General features: G+C 36.4%; 1 long non-coding RNA gene across 3 annotated transcripts in view; it reads left to right on the top strand.

Annotated features, from left to right (window-relative positions):
- The window catches only part of LOC141523794 (uncharacterized), a 137,965-nt gene that overhangs the window by 61,472 nt on the left and 55,368 nt on the right, over window positions 1–21,125 (top strand). For 2 of the 3 annotated variants that reach the window (XR_012478594.1, XR_012478592.1), the window contains 2 exons: window positions 4,082–4,170; window positions 14,912–15,026. This is a non-coding gene — a long non-coding RNA (uncharacterized LOC141523794). Of the gene's footprint in view, window positions 1–4,081; window positions 4,171–14,898; window positions 15,027–21,125 lie in introns of all 3 variants that reach the window. The other variant, XR_012478593.1, reaches the window with a different exon arrangement.

Below are 21,125 nucleotides of genomic sequence, written 5' to 3'. Positions count from 1 at the left end.
TTTTTAGGAGAGAATTAATTAAATGATCAAATATAGCAGACTAGTCTTTTTAAATTTTTTTTTCAGACTAGTCTTTAAGTTGGTAATTTTCTATGGCCCACAAATGACATTATAAATATTCAAATGTCCCTTGGCCAAAAAAAAAAATTACTCACCTCTGACCTAAATAAATGTTAACTCCATAAAACCAAGGGGTGTCATTTGTATTTGCATCACCAGTGACTAACAGTGTCTGGTACCATTAAGTGCTTAACAAATGAAAAAAGTTAAGTACATACTAAGTTAAAAAGCACTGAACTAAACCTTGGGTATAAAATACAACATTGAGATAATTTCAAGGGGGTTATATTCTAACAGAAGGAAACAACATGTATAGGAGATTATTGTCCAGGGAAGGTGATTTTGGTTTGTGAAGTCCAAATGCTGAAAATAAGAAAGTTGTCTGATATTTACATTCTAGAGACAATGGTATCATTGATTTGCTTATAATTCTTAAAACAAGAGGTACAAAGGAGGGAGGGTGGGACAAGCACAATAGAGAGCAGAAAATGGCTAGGGTAAATAAGCATGACCTCAGGAGGCTCAGAGCTAAATGACTCAATTTCAGGACTGTCCCCACTCTTTGTGACTCCATTTGAGGTTTTCTTGGCAAAGATGCTGCAGTGGTTTGCCATTTCCTTCTCCTATTCATTTTATAGGAAACTAAGACAAATAAGAGTTACATGACTTGCCCAGGGTCACACAACTAGTAAATGTCTGGTTGGATTTGAACTCAAGTTCTTTCTGACTTCAGTCTGGCTATTCTCTCCACTTTACCACCTGGCTGTCTAGCATCCCTGGTCACATGGTCTCAGGAGGCTCATTTGAAGGATAGTATTAACATGGCAAAAGTGAAAACATCATACTACCCAACCAACCCTCTTTGGTTAGGTAATGGACTTTTTTAGACATGGCTAATTCAGAGATTTGTTTTGTTTATAAGGCTAATTTGTTACAAGGGTTTTCTTTTTCCTTTCCATTGTGGAGTGTGATGGGAGGGAGAAAAAAACAAATACTTGTTAATTGAAAAAATAAATTTTTTTTTAATCTTAAAAAGGAAGCATCATTCAGAGCTGAGTGGCAAAACTTCTTCCCCACATGTTCATAGGAGGACTGGAATAGCAATGTGGAATAGCAATAATGGTTGGATAAAAAAATGATTATTGATTATTCCTGATATACAAGATTAAAGGGGAATTTAGTCTTCTGAGTGAAGATTGAATAGGAAAATTCCTCAGAGATCTCCAAATGCAACAAAGGCTGAATTCCAAAACCCAGTGACTAGGAATCTCATATTCAAAAGGCAGAAGTATATAGCCTACTGTATAAGGTATATATGTATATATATATATATATATATATATATATATATATATATATATATATATATATATGTAAGGAGTGGTCTTGGTGTAGGCATCATTTTATGTGAGGCCCAGTGGTAGGTAAAAAGCCTTTTTCTTTGCAGAGTTGAATGGACTGAGTCACCTGTTCCTTGGAAACTCAATTTAATGATTTTTGACTAATCCATTCATTATTTGTCACTTACTCTTGTGGTCCATGATGGTCTTGATAGTTTTAGTAAGATCCATTTGTTTTCTTCACTCTACAAATAAGAAAAATGACGATTATATTCTATTCCATTTCAAGCTGAATAGGCTTCCCTCTGTTGTTCTGTATTATCCAACTTTGTGGAACATAGTAGGCCAATACTGTTCATGAGGTTTTTTGGTCAAAGATATTAGAGTGCTTTACTATTTCCTTTTCCAGTGGATTAAGGCAAAAAAGAAGTTAAATGATTTGTCCAGGGTCATACAGCTAGTAAACTTGAGATTTGACTTGAACTCTGGTCTTTCTGATTTGTGACTCAGCACTCTATTCATTGAGTTATCTAGCTGCCACTATACTTTTTTTTTTAGGTTTTTTCAAGGCAAACAGGGTTAAGTGGTTTGCCCAAGGCCACACAGCTAGGTAATTAAGTGTCTGAGACCGGATTTGAACCCAGGTACTCCTGACTCCAGGGCAGGTGCTTTATCCACTACGCCACCTAGCTGACCCAACCACTATACTTTTAAAAAAAAGTTTATTTGGGGGCAGCTAGGTGGTGCAGTGGATAAAGCAGTGGCCCTGGAGTCAGGAGTACCTGAGTTCAAATCCGGTCTCAGACACTTAATAATTACCTAGCTGTGTGGCCTTGGGCAAGCCACTTAACCCCATTACTTTGCAAAACCGCTCCCCCCTCCAAAATTTATTTATTTATTTTGAATTTTACAATTTTTTCCCTAATCTTGCTCTCCCCCCCCACAGAAGGCAGTCTGTTAGTCTTTACATTGTTTCCATGCTATACCTTGATCTAAGTTGAATGTGTTGAGAGAGAAATCATATCCTAAAGGAAAAAAAAATATAAGAAATAGAAAAATTACATAATAAGATTACTGTTTTCTCCATCACAGATACCCCAAAATTATCCCTGATTGTTGCAGTGATGGAATAAGCAAGTCCATTAAGATTGATCATTAACCCCATGTCAGGGCTGAATTAGCCATGTCTAAAAAAAGTCCATTACCTACAATATTCTTCTGGTTCTGCTTATCTCACTCAGCATCAGTTCATACAAAATCTAAATTCCCATCCCTCCTGATTTCTAATAGAACAATAGTGTTCCATAATGTATATATGCCAATTTATTCAGTCATTCCCCAATTGACGGACATTCACTCAATTTCCTTCTCTGCCATCACAAAAAGAGCTGCTATAAATATTTTTGTAACAAGTGATATTTTTACCCTTTTTCATGCTCTCTTCAGGGTATAGATTCAGTAGTACCACTCTACTTTTTTATATAGAATTGTTCACTGAAAGCTTCATGACAAGATCTTCTGTAGCATTTATCAGTTATTACTAGAATAAGTTTTTTTTCCTGAGTCTATTGTTCTATAGCTTTCTCCTAGAGCAGGGGTGGGGGACAATTGGCTTTGAAGTTGTTTGTTGTGGTTTTTCATGGCAAGCACAGACTGGACTTGAAATTCAATAAATCTAGGAGCTTTTTAGGGGTGAATTAATTAAATGTTGGACCACATTTAGCTAATTTTTGACCAAATAGGGTAATTTTTAAGTTGATGGTTTTGTTATGAATATCCAAATAACCATTGACAGAAAAAAGTTTCCCCACCTCTGTCCTAGAGTGACTATAATATGGCTGAGTGTTTTTTTTTTTTGTTTGTGGGATGAGATAAGACTTGGTATGCCTTACTAGGGAAGGGGAATATTAGGGGGGGAAAAATTGAGGATATATCGGCAAATGCTTAGGATGAGTGGGTGATTAACAGGTTTAGATAATCAGCCTGAGAGAAAGGAACAGAGTTCAAATTGATCTCCAAATGAGCTCAGTTTTGAGGTAAAGTTATAGAAAGGCAAATGGGTCCAAAGGCTAGGCAGGACAATGTGGTCAGAATCTTGGGGTAACAGTTCCAATTTGTTTTTTTCAGGAGGTGGTTAGCAGGCCATGCCCCACTCTTTAGCTGAAAGCAGTGCAACTATGAGTTCAGACATGTTTGCAAAATTGAGAGGGAGTAAAGCTATAGTGTATGAAAATGTATAAATGTTGAGTATGGCAACTATAAAAAAAGAAAAAGGTCAACCTTTTAAGGAACAGTAGACTTCATTAACCAATGAAGATGAATTAGATTATAAAAAGTAGTGTATTGATTGGAAGTAAATCCAAAATTTTCTCCAAATTTTATTTCTGAGTTCTGGGGTTTGGAGTTGAGGGTGCAAATAGGGATAGGAGAGATTATTAGATTCTTGGATTTTTTTGATTCCTTGAATCTTGACGTTCCTGTTTCTCTACTAGCAGTCTTCTGATATGACTTCTTGGCTTTGACCTACTGTCCCAAACCTTGATTAATCTTGCTTTTAGTTTTACTGTATGGTACAATAGAAAGAGTGCTGGATTTAGAGTTAAAGGATCTGGGTTTGTATTTGACTGTATCACTTATTATCTATGTGAACTTGGAAAAAAATCACTTAACTTTTTTTTTAGCCTTGGTTTCATTTAGATCTCCATCTGTGATCCTACATTTATAGTGTTCCCCATCCTGCGAGAAGATTTGGTGACACCATAATTAATTAGTAAGTTCTATTCATTTCCCATTTTTAGGTAGTTTGAGAAGATTCAAACTTGAAAATGAAAAGAAAAACAATCAAAAATGAGAGTTTATGAAATTGTATGAAAGGAAATCAGGTACAGGATTTCATCTATGATTGGTAGAAACTACCATTGTATGTAATAGGGTAGAAGATTAAAAAAATTATATTAGAGTTGAATTACATTTCAAAAATTGCTAGAGAATAAAAATATTCTTTGAGTTACTTGATTTTTCTTTTTTTTTTTTAAATCTTAATAGTACTTCCCCCCATTATATGTCAAGATATAGATTTCAACATTATTTTTGTAAAATTTTGGGTTTCAAATTTATCTCCCTCCTTACCTTTTATCACCCCTCTCCAAGACAGCAAGGTTATACATACACAATCATGCTAAACATATTTCCATCTTAGTCATGTTGTGAAAGAAGAATCAAAACAAAAGTAAAAAAACACAAGTAAAAAAACAAAAAAAAAATTTTTAAAGTGAAACCAGTTTTCTTTGATCTGCACTCAGACTCTATAGTTCTATCTCTGAATGTGCGGGGCATTTTCTATCACAAGTCTTTTAGAACTGTCTTTGATCACATATTGCTGAGAAGAGCTAAGTCTGTTATAGTTGATTATCACACGATGTTACTGTGAATAATGTTCTCTTGGTTCTGCTCATTTCTTTCAGGATCAGTTAATGTAAGTCTTTACAGGTCTTCCTGAAATCTACCTGCTCATTTCTGATAGAATAATACTACTCTATCACATTCATATACCACAATTTGTTCAATCATTCATTCTGCAGTGGATGGGCATTCCCTCAATTTCTGTTTTTTTCAATGGCAAAAAAAAGCTATAAATATTTTTGTACATGAATCCTTTTTTTCCATTTTTATCATCTCTTTGGGATACAGGACTAGTAGTGGTATTGCTGGATCAAAGTTTTATAATCCTATGGGCATAGTTCTAAAATACTTTCTTGAGTGGTTGGATCAGTTCACAACTCTACCAATAGTGAATTAGTCTCCCAGTTTTCCAATTCCCCTCCAATATTTATCATTTTTCTTTTCTATCATATTTGTCAACCTGAGATGTGAAATGGTATCTCAGGGTTGTTTTAATTTGCATTTCTCTAATCAATAATGATAGAGAGAATTTTTCCATATGACTATAGATATCAGCTGAAAAATCTGCTGGAAATTTAACTTTTCTTAGAAAAATTTTTAAACTATCATTTGGGTGTCAGAAGATAACATTAAGATTTATTGAGGGTGGCTAGGTGGCGTAGTGGATAAAGCACCAGCCCTGGAGTCAGGCGTACCTGGGTTCAAATCTGGTCTCAGACACTTAATAATTACCTAGCAAAGCCACTTAACCCCATTTGCCTTGCAAAAACCTAAAAAAAAAAAGATTTATTGAAGGGTGGCGAGGTAGCGTAGTGGATAGAGCACCGGCCCTGGAGTCAGCACTGTCTGAGTTCAAATCCTGCCTCAGACACATAATAATTACCTAGCTGTGTGACCTTGGGCAAGCCACTTAACCCCATTGCCTTGCCAAAAAAAAAGGATTTATTGACTGACTTACAGTAATTATTGTGGAAGACCCTCTTGATCATATGAAAAACAGGAACTCATAAGGACATAACCTTTATAATTGGATGTGTGATCAATAGGAAAATGACAAGATATGTGTCCTTTGGAAGTTAGGATTAGCTTTATTTAATGTCATAGATGTGTTTAATAAAAATATGTGGGTTTTTAAAAAATAATTCTCTGTCCCTCTCAGCTTAGGAGCTATTTGGACAAAGAGAGCACTTGGTTGAAGTAATAAAAATAGGAATTTCTTGAACTTAAATAGTATAACTAACATTTTTAGGAGTAGTCTGAACTTGTGATTTTATCAGGGCAGTGAATTCTTGGTAATCATTTTTGCTGAAGCAGATCCGTAACCCACTTTCATCTTATAGTCATTAGAGTCATCTGAGGTATTGAAGCATAAGCTGACTTGCTAGCGATCATACAATTGATATATGTCAATTAGGGCTTGATTCTAGATTTTTTTTTGATTCAAGGCTATTCCTTTATCCATTATGTTATACTTCCTTTCTAAGTTTAAAAATAGCTTTTCTAAAAATAAACCTTGTATTCCATATTCTAGAATTTATCCAGGACTCAGTTCTAATAAAAGACAAATTATTTTTTCATTCCAGCTTTAGAATAAGAGATTAGTCTGTTGGTCTTCCAGTATTTATTTCTCTGTATTTCCACATCTATATATTTGCATACTGCTAAAAGTCAGACCAAAATATTAAAACAACAGTATTCTTTGCACCTGCTATAGCCTTAAGATGAAACTGGTGACATGCAATCAGTCACTGAAAAATCTACAGTGGAAAGATTTAACACTTGACTTTCTTCCATTAAATTTCTAACTGTATTTTCAACAAAAGAAACACAGACAATTCAGTCTTTTCTGAGAAAATGAAAACATTCCAAGCTTTTCAGACATAATTTGTCTTTACATGAAAAAAAAGATTTTTCTAATTGATCTTTCTAAACATTTAATATAATTTCTTTAACCTCATTTCCTACTAAGATTCCTTTTTGTAAAAATAACTTTTTACAGGAAACTAACAACTTTCATTCCTTCTATGATAAATCATTCCATGTTTTTTACATCCTTTTCCTCTGACCTTACCAAATTTAGTCCTAGGTATTGGTTAGAGGATAGAAATGTTTATAAGTTTTTTTTAAAAAAATTTTTATTCCATAAAATTTGGGATTACTAGTACAATTTTCATTACAGAATGATATAACAGTGTCAGAACTTTGTAAACATAAGTTGAAGGCCTGACTAGTAAAAAAGCAAATGAATCATAACACCTTGTTGTATTCTTGCTATTTGGAGAAGCATTTCAAGGAAGCAGTATTCTGGCCTCTTACCTTTCTAAGGCTCCTCTACCTGTTAGAATAAGGTAGGGATAATGTCATGGCATGTATTACGTGATCAAAAAGACAGCTTTTATTGTAAATATGACAGGTTTTTTCAGGTCCCAGAAAGCAAATTAATGAAAACACTTTATATCTAAGTATACTTGAGTGGCAGTGCAACTGAGAAGAAGACCCACTTATGCTGAGTAGAGATGTTGTATAAGAAAAACTGGGATTTGCTATCAGCCTGCAAAATGTTCATTTCCATGCTGAATCTATTTCTCTCCCCAGTCTTGACTGGACTCCAGTCCTGTCACTTAACTAGCACACTAGATTTGTTGATTACAGTGATATAATTTGGTTTGACTCCACTACAGAATTTTGGTTATTTCCTGGGATCATTTGAATCATGTCTCTTTCCATTCACTATACTCCTATATCTTCCCTACTCCTGCTCCCAACTGTAGATAGTATCCACAAGTTCTATTTCCTTAGGAGATAGAAATCCCAATATTTTTATTTTGTACTCCAAACCAAGACAATCCCTAGACTCACATGATCCTATAATGTAGAGCTGTTTTCTACCTTTCAGGCCTTCCACTATAGAATCTGGAGCTAAGTTTCCTTTAGTGACTGACCTCCAAAGAACTGGATTTACTCTGATAAACATTTGAGGCATAGTAGGGAGCAAATTATTGGTTTCCTCAGTAAGTAGAAGATCCTTTCCTGCTTTCCAGAAAGAAAGAGAATTATCCAATTCATACACCTTCTTGGTTTTTCATAACAGTGCAAATTATTCTGTCTCCATACATAGTCAAGGTAAAGATGGTCTTTGTAACCTACTAGTGTAACAAGCTACTTGCTGTGCTACTGCATAACTTAAAGGAACTCTCTACCTGTTGAATAGTATTGAGATGTATCTATGAGAACTCAACAGTGGATATCTTTTTTTTAAATTTGCCCTTTCTTGAATTGAATCCACCAACAGCGATAGTAGCAAGGTTTTAAGATAAACTATGCCAGATCTTTTTGGACCCTAAGATAGGAATTGTTGTGGAATATCTGAATAATCAATTATTGAAGGGTTAAAGCATGCCTATTTATAGTATATTGTAAAATCATCAAACGTCAGTGCTAGAAGGGACCTTAGATTTCCAGTTGAATACTCTAATTTTATAGATGGGAAAACTAAGGCCTAGAGAGGTGAAGTGATTTTCTAGTATAGTCACAGATCAAATAAGTAATATGGTTGAGATGTCTAGACTAGTTCTGTTTCTCCTAGCACAGTGGAGGTAACCACTGACTTCTCTTTTTTCTTTTAATTAGATTTTTGTCCTTTTAAGCATTTAATGTCATCCTCCCCTCAAAAAAAGGAAAATAAATAAAAAAAGTTAAAAATATGTATAATAAAATAACTACTAACCTTTCTATATTCATTTAGCATTGTGATCTACCACCTTTGGTTGTGGATGAACCATGACATTTTCCTCTTGGGCTATTAGTACAGGGTTCAGTAAGCCCATGTAGCTCATCTTTGATCTTTCTGCAGTGTTTCACAACCAATACTGGTCATGCTCTTCTTACTTGACTTCCTTAACACTGGTCTTCCAGCTTGTCTGAATGATCTTTCAAATGAATTGATGACTGGGAGCACCCGAGCCCATATCTGGCCCCATACCCCCACCCCAACCCCACTGCCCTGCAAAAACCAAAACAAGAAAAAAAAGAGACCCAAAATAAAATAAAATAGTAAAAATAGTAGGGGTGGCTGGTGGCAGACAGAGCACTGGCCATTGAGCCAGGACCACCAGGGCCCAAATCCGGTTTCAGACACTCAACGATCACACTGCTATGTGGCCCCAGGCAGGCCACCCAGCCCCATTTGCTCTGCACCCCCCCCCCCCAAATAATAATAAATAATGTGCTTCAGTCTGTGTTCCAACACCACCAACTCTGCCACAGGTGGATCACGTTCTTTATGATAAGTCCATCACAAAAGTTACTTCCATATTTTTCCACTGTTGCCCTTGCTGATTGCAACTCCCTCCTTTTGTATTTCTCACTACCATGTACTATATCACTATATTTTCTCTCTCCTTTCACTCTGACTCTGCTGTAGGGTAGCTGAGTGGCGCAGCAAACAGATCCCTGGCCCTGGGGCCAAGAGGCCCCAAGCCCCCATACCACCCCTTAGGCCCAGCATCCACCTGGCCCTATGGTCCTGGACAGGCCATCCAATCCCAGTCCCTTGCAAGAAGTAAAAAAGAAAATGCATTATATCTGACCACTCTCCCCCCATGGTCCATCCTCTCCTCTATCACTCACATCCCCCCCTTCCCCTGTCCCCTGCCTCTTCTTCTTACTCCAGATGTCTATACCTCATTTAGTATATATGCTGTTTCCTCTCCTAGCCACCTCTGATGAGAGCAAAGATTCCCTCATTCCCCCTTGCCTTCCCCCTTCCATATCATTGCAATAGCTCATTGTAATAAAGAAAAATCTTATTATATGAAATATCTTAGCCTATTCCTCCTTTCCTTTTTCTTTCTTCCATTACATTTCCCTTTTATCTATTGACTCCATTTTTACACCACAATATATCTTCAAATTCAGCTTTCTCCTGTGCTTCATCTATAAAAGCTCCTTCTACCTTCTCTATTAAATGAGAAGGTTCATATGAGTATTATCAGTATCATTTTTCTATACAGGAATACATGTAGTTCATCATCATTAAGTCCCTCATATTTTTCCCTTCTCCTCCACTCTTTATGCTTCACCTGAGTCCTGTATTTGAAGATCAAGTCTTCTGTTCAGCTCTGTCCATTCCAACAGGAACATTTGAAATTCCCCTGGTTCATTGAAAGTCCATCTTTTCCCCCCTGGAAGAGGACATTCAGTTTTGCTGGGTAGTTGATTCTTGGGTGCATTCTAAGCTCTTTTACCTTCTGGTATGTTATATTCCAAGCCCTATGAGCTTTTAATTTAGTTGCTGCTAAGTCCTGTGAGATCCTGATTGCAGCTCCTCGGTATTTGAGTTTTGTCCTTCTGGCTGCTTGTAATATTTTCTCTTTGACTTGGGAGTTCTGGAACTTGGCTATAATATTCCTGGGGGTTGTTTTGTTTGGATCTCTTTCTCAGGGAGATTGGTGGATTCTCTCCATTTCTATTTTGCCCTCTGCTTCTAGGATATCAGGGCAATTTTCCTGTAGTAATTCTTTGAAAATGATGTCAAGGCTCTTTTCCTGATCATGACTTTCAGGTATTCCAATAATTTTTAAATTATCTTTCCTAAATCTGTTTTCCATTATCAGTTGTTTTTTCAATGAAATATTTCACATTTTCTTCTAATTTTTCAATTTTTTTGGTTTTGAAGTATTGAGTCCTGATTTCTGGTAAATTCATCAATCTCCCTGAATTATATTCTTTGTCTGAAGGATTTATTTTCCTCAGAGAGTTTTCTTATCCCTTTTTCCATCTGGCCAATTTTGCTTTTTTTTAAAGCATTCTTCTCCTCAATAACTTTTTAAACTATTTTATCTATTTGACCTAAGCTGGTTTTTAGCATGCTATTTTCTTCAGCATTTTTTTGGATTTCCTTGACTAAGCTGCTGACTTCATTTTCATGTTTTTCCTGCATCTCTCTCATTTCTTTTCCCAGTTTTTTCTTCTAAGTCCCTTATTTGATTTTCAAAGTCTTTTTTGAGCTCTGTCATGGCCTGAGCCCAATTTATGTTTTTCTTGGACTCTTTAGATGCAGGAGTTTGTGCATCCCCATCTTCAGACTAAGTGTTTTGATCCTTCTTGGGCTCACAGGCAAAATATTTCTCAATGGTATTCCTCTTTTTTCCTCTGCTTGCTCATTTTTCCAACCTGAGCCTGGTTTTGGGGTGTTTCCTGAGCTTTTGGGACACTCCCATAAGGATGTCAGTATGTGAGGCTCTGTCCTCCCTCCTGGTCTGTGAATTACCATAAGAATCCCCCTCTGCCATGGGGCTGAGGTGGGTGGGGGCCTGCTGTTCTATGGGGGAGCCTAGACTGGGATCAGGATCTGAATATGGTCAGAACCCCAGAGTCCTGTTCCAAGGATAGAGGACAGAGCTTGGCAGTCTCTCTCCACTCCCCTCCTTAGGCTCAGCATGCTCATGGCTCATGCCCTGGGGGCTCCTGCTTACTGGCTTCTGCTTCCTGTTCCTGGAGAGGGCTGGGTTTCACATGCTCACTCTGGTAGTGGTCCCCCCACTGTTCCCCCAAGTTGTACTCAGTGCTCCCTGGGGCGTAGGTCAGAAAACTCCCCCGCTACTGGGAGCCACGGCTACCAGCACCCTGGGGCTTCCTCCAGGAGGCTGAAGTTCTTTCACTCTGGGGGGGGGGCACCCCTCTAGCCAGCTGCCTCTCCAACACCGGGGAGCAGAGCCTTTCTGCTCTTTTCCAGCTTACCTTGAGTAGGAGAACTGCCTCACTGGGTCCCTCTGTGGGTTCTATCTCTAATTTAGAGTCCTTAGTTTATAAGTTTTATGAGAGAGCACCTAAGAGACAATCCTCTCTTGTTGTCATCTTGGCTCCACCCCCCTGGAAAGGTTCTTCAAAGTTTTATATATTTTTTCCTTTTTTTTTTTTAGATTTTCCAAGGTAATGGGGTTAAGTGGCTTGCCCAAGGCCACAGGGCTAAGTAATTATTAAGGCTGGATTTGAACTCAGGTACTCCTGACTCCAAGGCCAGTACTCTATCCACTGCGCCACCTAACCGTCCAAAATTTTATATTTCTTAAGACAACTTTTAAGAATTTAAGATAATAAACTTTGGTCTTCATTTGAACTCCACAGTTCCTTCTCTGGAATGGTATTCTCTGGTATTCTCCATAACAAATCCCTTGAAATCCCTGATTATTGCACTGATGGAATGAGCAAGTCCATTATGGTTGATCAGAACCCCATATTCTTGTTAGTGTGTATAATGTTCTTCTGGTTCTGCTTATCTCACTCAGCATCAATTCATGCAAGTCTTTCTACTTTGGATTTACCTGAATCACTCAATTCTTACCTGTGACTCCAAGAAGCAGAGACCACAGCCTAGTGAGGCCTTTGTGCAGACAGGCTAAACCAGACTGAGAGTAACTGAAGGGTCTTAAACCCTTTGGTGAATTATCTATCCCAGTGCTGTGGAGCATTTAGAACTTGATTAGACAATGTCAAAATCATCTATTCATTGAGTCATTACTAGTTGTCTTGATTTTTGTCTTGCCACTGAACTTTAGTTACACTGGAAGAGAGAGTGAGGTCCACAACTTTGTGCAACTCTGCCTCACTTAAATCTAAAAGATACCACCCATGTCATTTTAACATTTTTACCTACCTCAAAGTCCTGTGGCAACAGGCAAAAGTGACAAAATAGCAGGTGCAGATACAGTGGGAGCTGTGGTCAAAACCCTGTACCCAGGTAGCCCAGGCCATCACCTTCTCAGGTGGCTCAGAACAGCAGTGAGATTTGACAGCCACCAGATATCATCTGAGCAACTCTTTTGAGGAACAGCCCTACTTGTCTTCTGGCATAAGGAAGGGGCTAGAAAAGATTCCCTAAAAATTGTCTGCTTCCCACAACTCTAGCCTGTAGTTGAAACATAAAAAATGTACAAATGCTTTTGCCAAAATTATTCTACTCAGTATTGGTACATGAAATGTGTGCAAATTTATGGACAACACAAAATCCAATAGACCTTAAAGATGAACATCTTAGCGCGAGAGAACTAATCAGTAGATATTACATCAAAATAATAGCCCTGAGTGAAATGAGGCTGGCAAATTAAAGCTAGCTTATTGAAGTCAGAGCTTAATTTATGTTTTTTTGGGGTGACTGAAGTGAAAGAGAGCACTGTGAAGCTGGTGAAGGTTTTTGCTGGTTATGATACTCTTTTTTTTTTTTTAGGGTTTTTTTTGCAAGGTAAATGGGGTTAAGTGGCTTGCCCACGGCCACACAGCTAGGCAATTATTAAGTGTCTGAGACCGGATTTGAATTCAGGGACTCCTGACTCCAGGGCCAGTGCTCCGTCCACTGCACCACCTAGCCACCCCAATATGATAGACTCTTGACAATATGATTGACACTTGCAGGAAAATGCCATGCCAACATCATCAGTGTTTATGCTTCCATCATGATGAACCCTGATGAAGCCAAAGAAAAATTTTATGAAGACTTGGTACTGAAAGAAGACAAAATTGTAATAATGAATGACTTTAATGCAAAGTAGGCACTTAGTAATAGACATGGCAGGGACTACTTTGGGAAGAATGGAATTGGAAACAGCAACAGCAACTATCACTACTAAAGACTTACATATCTCATCATCTTTTCATCACCAATACTGTCTTCCATTTACCTAAATGTAATAAAACTTTGTGGAAGCACTCTTGCAGAAAACATTGACATTTAATAGATTGGTCATTATAAGGTGAAGCTACAGACAGGATATGAGAGTGACAAAGGCTATTTATATATGGTGTAGAGTGTGGATTGATTAAAGACATCCTCTCCAAGTTAAATATTTACATTCAACAAAAGTGGCAGCCTCAAGGCAAGATGACAACCAGATATTTATTACCAACAGATTAGCTCTGAGCAGAAACAGTTTATTACTTAACTTGAAGAGAAAGCTGAGTCAATATAGTTGGCAATAGTGGAGCAGAAAAGGAGTGGGCAATTCTCAACTGCAATTACTCATTTGGGCCAGAATATTCACAAATATCAAAATGATGGGGAAATTCAGAAACTGTTAAACAAAGAACGAGAACTTCATAGAGTTAGTTCATCCTTCTCTAAGAAGGCAATCTTTAACTTTATCAAAAGTAAAATGCAGAAATGATGCTGAGAGAGATGAGCAGAACCAGAAAAATATTGTACATCCTAACATGGGGGTGATGATCAGCCCTGATGGACTTGCTCATCCCTTAAGTGGAACAACTAGGGACAATTTTGGGCTATCTACAATGAAGAATACCATCTGTATCCAGAGAAAGAATTGTGGACTTTGAACAAAGACTAAAGACTAGGGAAAAAGTATTATATTATTATGTAATTTTACTATCTCATACTTAAATTTTTCTTCCTTAAGGATATGATTTTTCTCTTATCACATTCAACTGACATCAATGTATAACATGGAACCAATGTAAATACTAACAGAATGCCTTCTGTGGGGGGTGGGGGGAGGGAAGCAAGAATGGGGGAAAATTGTAAAACTCAAAATAAATCAAATCTTTCTTTAAAAAAAAAGTAAAATGCAAAGGAATGTTAGAGAGAGCGGCAAGATTTTTGACTCAGTAAGAAGGCAGTTGAAATTCAGTTTTATAGTGATAGTAACTAGTCAAAACACTTTTATGATGCCCTGAAGGCCATTTATCAGCCACAGAAGTACATCTCAACTACCTAGTGCTGATGGAGCCACATGGATTAATGATAAGACTTGGTCTTAAAGCGAGAAGAACTGAACACTTCTCAATATGCCATCATCAATCAATACTGAGGCCATTGTCTATATTCAGGTTTAAGTGAAAAAGTTCCTGGTGTGGATTCTATTCCACCTAAGATTTGCAATGCACATTTACAATGCTTTTTACAAAAGCTAAATGAAGTTTTCCAGGTTATATAGTAAAATGAAGTTTTCCCCAGAAGTAGACAATGCTTCCGTTGTCTATCTCTATAGAGGTAAAGGAAATAGACTGTGCTGAGACACATAGGGGAAAAAAGGGAGGGGGGATGTCTTTCTCTTAATCATTGCTGACAAGATTCTTGCCAAAGTCCTCCTTAATAGGCTGACCATTCACCTGGAAAATTTTCATCTACCTGAAAACCAGTGAGACTTCAGAAAGGGCCAAGGATGTTTGCTGTCTGACAACTCCAGGAGAAATGACAGGAGCAGAACAAAGGTTTGTATTCAAAGTTCACTGATTTGACCAAGGTCTTTCATTCTGTCAATCTTGAGGGCTAGTGAAAAATTTTGGTAAAATCTGAGTATCTGGAGAAGTTCATCAATAATATATGTCAATTTTATGATGGCATTGCTTGCATGGGTTCTGAATAATGGATGCTGCTCCCATACTTTCCCAGTCATCAATGGAATGAAGCAGGGCTCTGTGCTTTCCAGGCTTTTTAGAATGATGTTTTCAGCAGTGTTATCAGATGCCTTCAATGAGGATGGAAACAGCATCAAGGTCAGCTACTGTGCTGACAATAATTATTTGACTTGAAAAGGTTATAAGCCTATGTAGGCCCATTGATTACAGCAAATGTAGGAATATTGAATGTTGGGTAAAAATTTACTTATTTGGAAACATACTTTCCAGGGATGTCCACATAGATAATGAGGTTGATACCAGAGGTAGCTCACTCAGTGTTTGGGAGATTCTCATTTCTATTGTCATCACACACTTTTTTTTTTTAAATTTAAGACACTGGGGTTAAGTGACTTGCTCAAAATCACACAGCTAGGCAATATTTTTTTAAGTGTCTGAGGCCAGACTTGAACTCAGTCCTCCTGACTCCAGGGTCTTTCCTCTATTCACTGTGTCACCTAGCTGCCCCTCTCATTTCTATTGTAAGTAACATTCATTGCTACTAGGAGGCTAAGGGTCAGAGACAAAAATCAACTGATCATCCATAGTCTGATATGAAAAATAGGGAAGAAGTGGTTGTAACACGTTTTTATATACTAGCTGCAGTACATGGCTGACAAGATCTTTTTGCTCAGCCTCCTGTCCTTCAGTAGTTATAACCGGGAGCATGACACCCCCCCGCAATATAGAAGACAGTGATCCAGACCTTCCTTATGTTGGTGAGAGTTAATTGATAACTCCAATGAAGACATGCAGTGTATGCCAATCTATCTTATTGATGATTTACTCAATAACTTTGGTGAAGAAAAGATAATTAGATCAGAATCTTCATCCTTAAGAAGAGGGAGCTTTGATTTTCTGGGTTAGAGAGCTTCTTAAAGTTCCAAGCTACAAGCATAATATAATTATTTGTTCTGTTTTCAGGATTGCAGGGATATTACATCTGTGTCAGTGTTATGATCATGAGTTATAGAGAAAGTGGACCAGGAAAGGATGATAAGGGAAGGTGTCAGTTAAACATCATGTGAGGGGGTAAGGGAAATGGACCCTCTTGTGCTGAGCTGCTCTTGCTCCTGAGGACTGATTCTCTGTAGCCACTTGACCCTAAGGGGACCCCAGCAGTCTTTTTGTAAACTATTTCAGTTCCTTCCTGATAAAATATTTAAATGAGTTACTTACCTTTTTTTCTGGGATTATATAAATTTTTTTATTTTGCTTTTATTGCTATTTTGTCTTGGCACAACAGACATAGCTATCTCACAAAGTAATTCCTTGACAATGGTTTAGCAACAAGAAATAATAGAGTGATTGCTATTAATAGAATATGTCATTTTTCAATCTCAAATGTTTACTTTTTTGATAGAGATTATTTACTTTTATTTTACTTTATTATTTACTTTATTTTATTTACTTTAACTTCAATAATTTTGTACTAGGCAGCTAGGTGGCACAGTGGATGGAGGGATAGAATGCTGGACTTGGATTCAGGAAGATTTATCTTTATGAGTTCAAATCCAGCCCCAGACAAATATTGGCTGTGTGATCCTGGGTAAATCACTTTGTTTCAGTTTCTCATTTATAAAATAATCTGGAGAAGGAAATGGGAAACTATTCCAGTATCTTAGTCAAGAAAACCCTAAATGGTGTCACAAAGATTTGGGTATGACTGAACAACCACTCTATGATCATAAAATTAGAGCTGGGAGGGATCTTGGAAGTAATACCCCCCCCAATTAAAAAATAAAAACCAAAAAAATTGTACCATTATTGACTATCAACATTCATACAACATTGAAACTTTTAGTCATTGAAATTGACTGGTGGGGAAGAAATTTTTGGTTATTCCTCAATTTATACTAAGGGTTAGGTTCTTGCTTTGGTCCTGTATTAGTGACTTTTAATATTCTAACTTTGGCATTTTCTGTTTCTTTCCTTTTTTTAGTTCCTAAAAAAAAACTTCAAAAAACCTTTTTGTCAAATATTTAATGATGAGCAAATATACTATTAAACATATTAGAGGAATTATTTGCAAGATTTTATTGATTATTGCTATTGAAATCTTAATATATATATAGTTTTACAAATGAACATTTTTAGATATTGGGTTTTCTTCAGTGCTGCATTTTTGTACTTCTTTTCTATAGAACAAAAACAGAATGAAATATGTGTTCCCAGAGGGTAAAAGCCATATCATTTTTCTTCTTTAACATAGAAACATCTTTTAAAAATCCCTAAATCATCTTCAAGACTTAAATTACACATGGACTAAGTGCAAACTATATTTATTGTAGTGACCAAAGACTAAGGCTTAGGTTTCTTATCTCATTGTTTGTCAATTGACTTTTATATCACATCAAATCTTGTCAGTTAGTGAGGTGTCCTTCAAAAAGATGTGACCCTGGAAATAAAACACCAGGAATATAACACAAAGTAATGACCTATGCCAAAAATAAATGTTCTTATTGATTATTAAGAAGCTGCAATGCTCAGGAAAGCTAAGTGACTGATCTTGGATATCTGTAGTGCACAGTCCTGAGCTTGATCCCTTAAAGTTCATTTAAGTACATTTGTGATTCAGTTCTTGACACCTCTCTTCTTAGAATCTCTAGTTTCCTTTAAAAACCCAGCTTAAATGCAACCTCCTACATGAGGGGAGAGAGAAGGAAGGGAACAAGAATTTAAGAACTACAAAGTTTTAGGAACTGTGCTAAGCACTTAACAATTATTATATCACGTAAGCCTCATAACAACTCTGAGCAGTAGTTATTATTTCCTTTACTTTACAGATGAGGAAATGGAGGCAAACAAAAGTTAAGTGACTTGCCCAGGGACGCTCAAGTAGTGTCTGAGGCTGAATTTGAATTCAGGTCTTCCTAACTTCAAGCCCAGTACTCTATCCATTGTCACCTGACAGCCTATATGAATAAATATTTTATTTATTTTTCCAACTACATGCAGTATTAGTTTTCAATAATCATTTTTTCAAGGTTTTGAGTTTCACATTTTTCCCCCTTCTCCCTTCCGTCTTCCTTTTCCCTGACAAAAACAATCTAATAGATATACATGTATGACTATGCTAAACATCCATATTAATCATATTATGAAAGAAGAATCACATTGAAATGGAAAAAATATTAGAGAGAAAAATAAACATAATATTTAAGACAATTTTAAAAATTGAAGACAGTAAACTTTGGTCTACATTTAAACTCCATAGTTCCTTCTCTGGATATGGATGGTATTTTCCATCACAAGTCTTTTAGAATTGTCTTTGATTATTGTATTACTAAAATGAGCAAATACATCATATTTGATCATTGCTTCATATTGCTCTTAATGTGTACAATGTTCTTGTGGTTCTGCTCACTTCACTCAGCATTAGTTCATGCAAGTCTTTCCAGCATTTTATGAAGTTCTGTCTCTCATGATTTCTTATAGAACAATAGTGTTCTATCACATTCATATACCACAATTTGTTGAGCCATTCTCCAGTTGATGGGCATCCCCTCACTTTCTAATACTTTGCTACTATGAAAAGAGCTTCTTAAAGATATATCTACAATAATAGAATTTCACATGATTATGTAAGTAACAGGGTAAAATATTTTTGAAAAGGAGATGCTTTCTATGTACTATGGAGTGTCTCCAATGTAGAATACAAACTTGAGGTCATGGACTCTTTTCCTTATTTTTTTGTCTTTTAATTCCCAATGTGCCTAGTCTTTAAATGGCATTCTGTTGAATTGAATCTCTCTTCAATTACAATATGTGAGCACATAAACAACTCTATGAGGTTAGCTGTATTTATAGCAAAATTTTTCAACCCTAAAAATACAAAATTGTGCTTATACCTTCTTTATTTTGTAACTCTACCCCTCCCCCCCAAATCACTTTCTGATAACAATTAGTGAAAAAGAGAGTTTAAGGGAATGATATATGATTGTTTACATACTCTTAGTTTTCACAGTTACAGTAGAAGTATGTCTGATCAGTTTGGCTTAATTTTTCCATCTGCTCATATTCAGGAATTTTAACTGAAATTATAATTACCCTATCTTTATCAACCCATTGTGATTCTTGTTTTCACTTTGTCAGGAAACAGAATACTACCTATAATTCTATAAATGATTTAAATTTAGAACTAACTGTTATATCCCAGTATAATGATAGATCATTTGGAAATTCTAATTTATAGTGATAATCAGGATTTTTTCTCTTTTGTCCAGATCTATGAATTTTCCTTGCAGCTTTCAACTTTCTAAATTTCTAGTTTTAGAGTAGGGTGTTTTTTTTCACATTCTTCATTTTTTTTCCCCAATTACATGCAAAAGTAGTTTTCAACATTCATCCATTTGCAAGTTTATGAGATTCTCGTTTTTCTACCACCCTCTCTTCCGTCCCTCAACCCCTCCCCATGACAGTGAATAATCTGGTTAAAGTTTCACATGTACAGTCATGTATGACAAATTTCCTTATTAGTCATGTTGTGAAAGAGGAATTAGAACTAAGGGGGGGGGTGGTGGCAGGAAACTGCAAAAAAAAGAGAAAACATAAAAGAAGTTTTAAAAATTGAACATAGTATATTTTGTTCTTTTTTCTTTTTTGCAAGGCAATGGGGTTAAGTAGCTTGCCCGAGGCCACACAGCTAGGTATTAAGTGTCTGAGGTCAGATTTGAACTCCAGGGCTGGTGCTCTATCCACTTTGCAACCTAACCACCCCTTGCTTTGTTCTACATTCAGATTCCATAGTTTTTTCCCTCTGGATGTGGATGGCATTTTTCATAACAGGTCTCTCAGGACCATCCTGGATCACTGACTTGCTGAGAGGAGTTGTATCTATCATAGTTAATCATCTCACAATGTTGCTGTTAATGTGTACAATGTTCTTTTGGTGCTGCTCACTTAGCATCAGTTCATGTAGTCTTTCCATGCTTTTCTAAAGTTCAGTTGCTCATGATTTCTTACAGAATAATACTACTCCATAACATTCATATGTCATAACTTGTTTCATCATTCTCCAATTTGGGCATCTCCTGAATTTCCAATTCTTTGCTACTACAAAAAAGAGCTGCAATAAACATTTTTTTGTAGATGTGGGTCTTTTCCTATTTTTTATGATCTCTTTGGGATATAGATCTAGTAGTGGTATTGCTGATCAATGGATATGTAGAGTTTTATTGCCCTTTTGCCATCTTCTGTAGAATGGTTAGATCAATGAACAATTTCACCAATCAGTGCATTAGTGTCCCAATCTTCCCACAACTGTTCCAGAATTGATCATTTTCCTTTTTTGTCACCTTATCTAATCTGATAGGGGTGAGGTGGTACCTCAGAGTTGTTTTAATTTGCATTTTTCTAATCAATAATTATTTGAAGCATTTTTTCATATGACTATGGTTAGCTTTAATTTCTTCATCTGAAAACTACCTGTTCATATCCTTTGACTATTTATTAACTGGAGAATGACTTGTAATCTTATAAGTTTGATTCAGTTCTCTATATATTTAGAAATGAATGTTTTAACAGAAACATTAACTGTGAAAATTGTTTCCCAGCCTTCTGCATTTCTTCTAATCTTGACTGCACCAGTTTTATTTGTGTAAAAAATTTTTAATATAATATAGTCAAAGTCATCCATTTTGCAATTTACAATGTTCTCTACCTCTTGTTTGGTCATAAATTCCCTCTCTATAGATCCAGTAGAAAGACTATTTCTTGTTCTCTTAATTGGTCTATGATATCACTCTTTATGTCTATATCCTGTACCCATTTTAACCATATTTTGGTATAGAATGTGAGATGGATCTATTCCTAGTTTTTGACATACAATTTTCTAGTTTTCTCAGCAGTTTTTGTCAGATAGTGAGTTCTTGTCCCAGTAACTAGTGTCTTTGGGATTATTAAATAGTAGAT

The sequence above is a fragment of the Macrotis lagotis genome, chromosome 5 (genome assembly GCF_037893015.1).
Source record: "Macrotis lagotis isolate mMagLag1 chromosome 5, bilby.v1.9.chrom.fasta, whole genome shotgun sequence".
Taxonomy (NCBI): Eukaryota; Metazoa; Chordata; class Mammalia; order Peramelemorphia; family Peramelidae; genus Macrotis; species Macrotis lagotis.
Note: the sequence above shows the minus strand (reverse complement) of the source record. Positions and strands in the feature narration are given on the sequence as shown.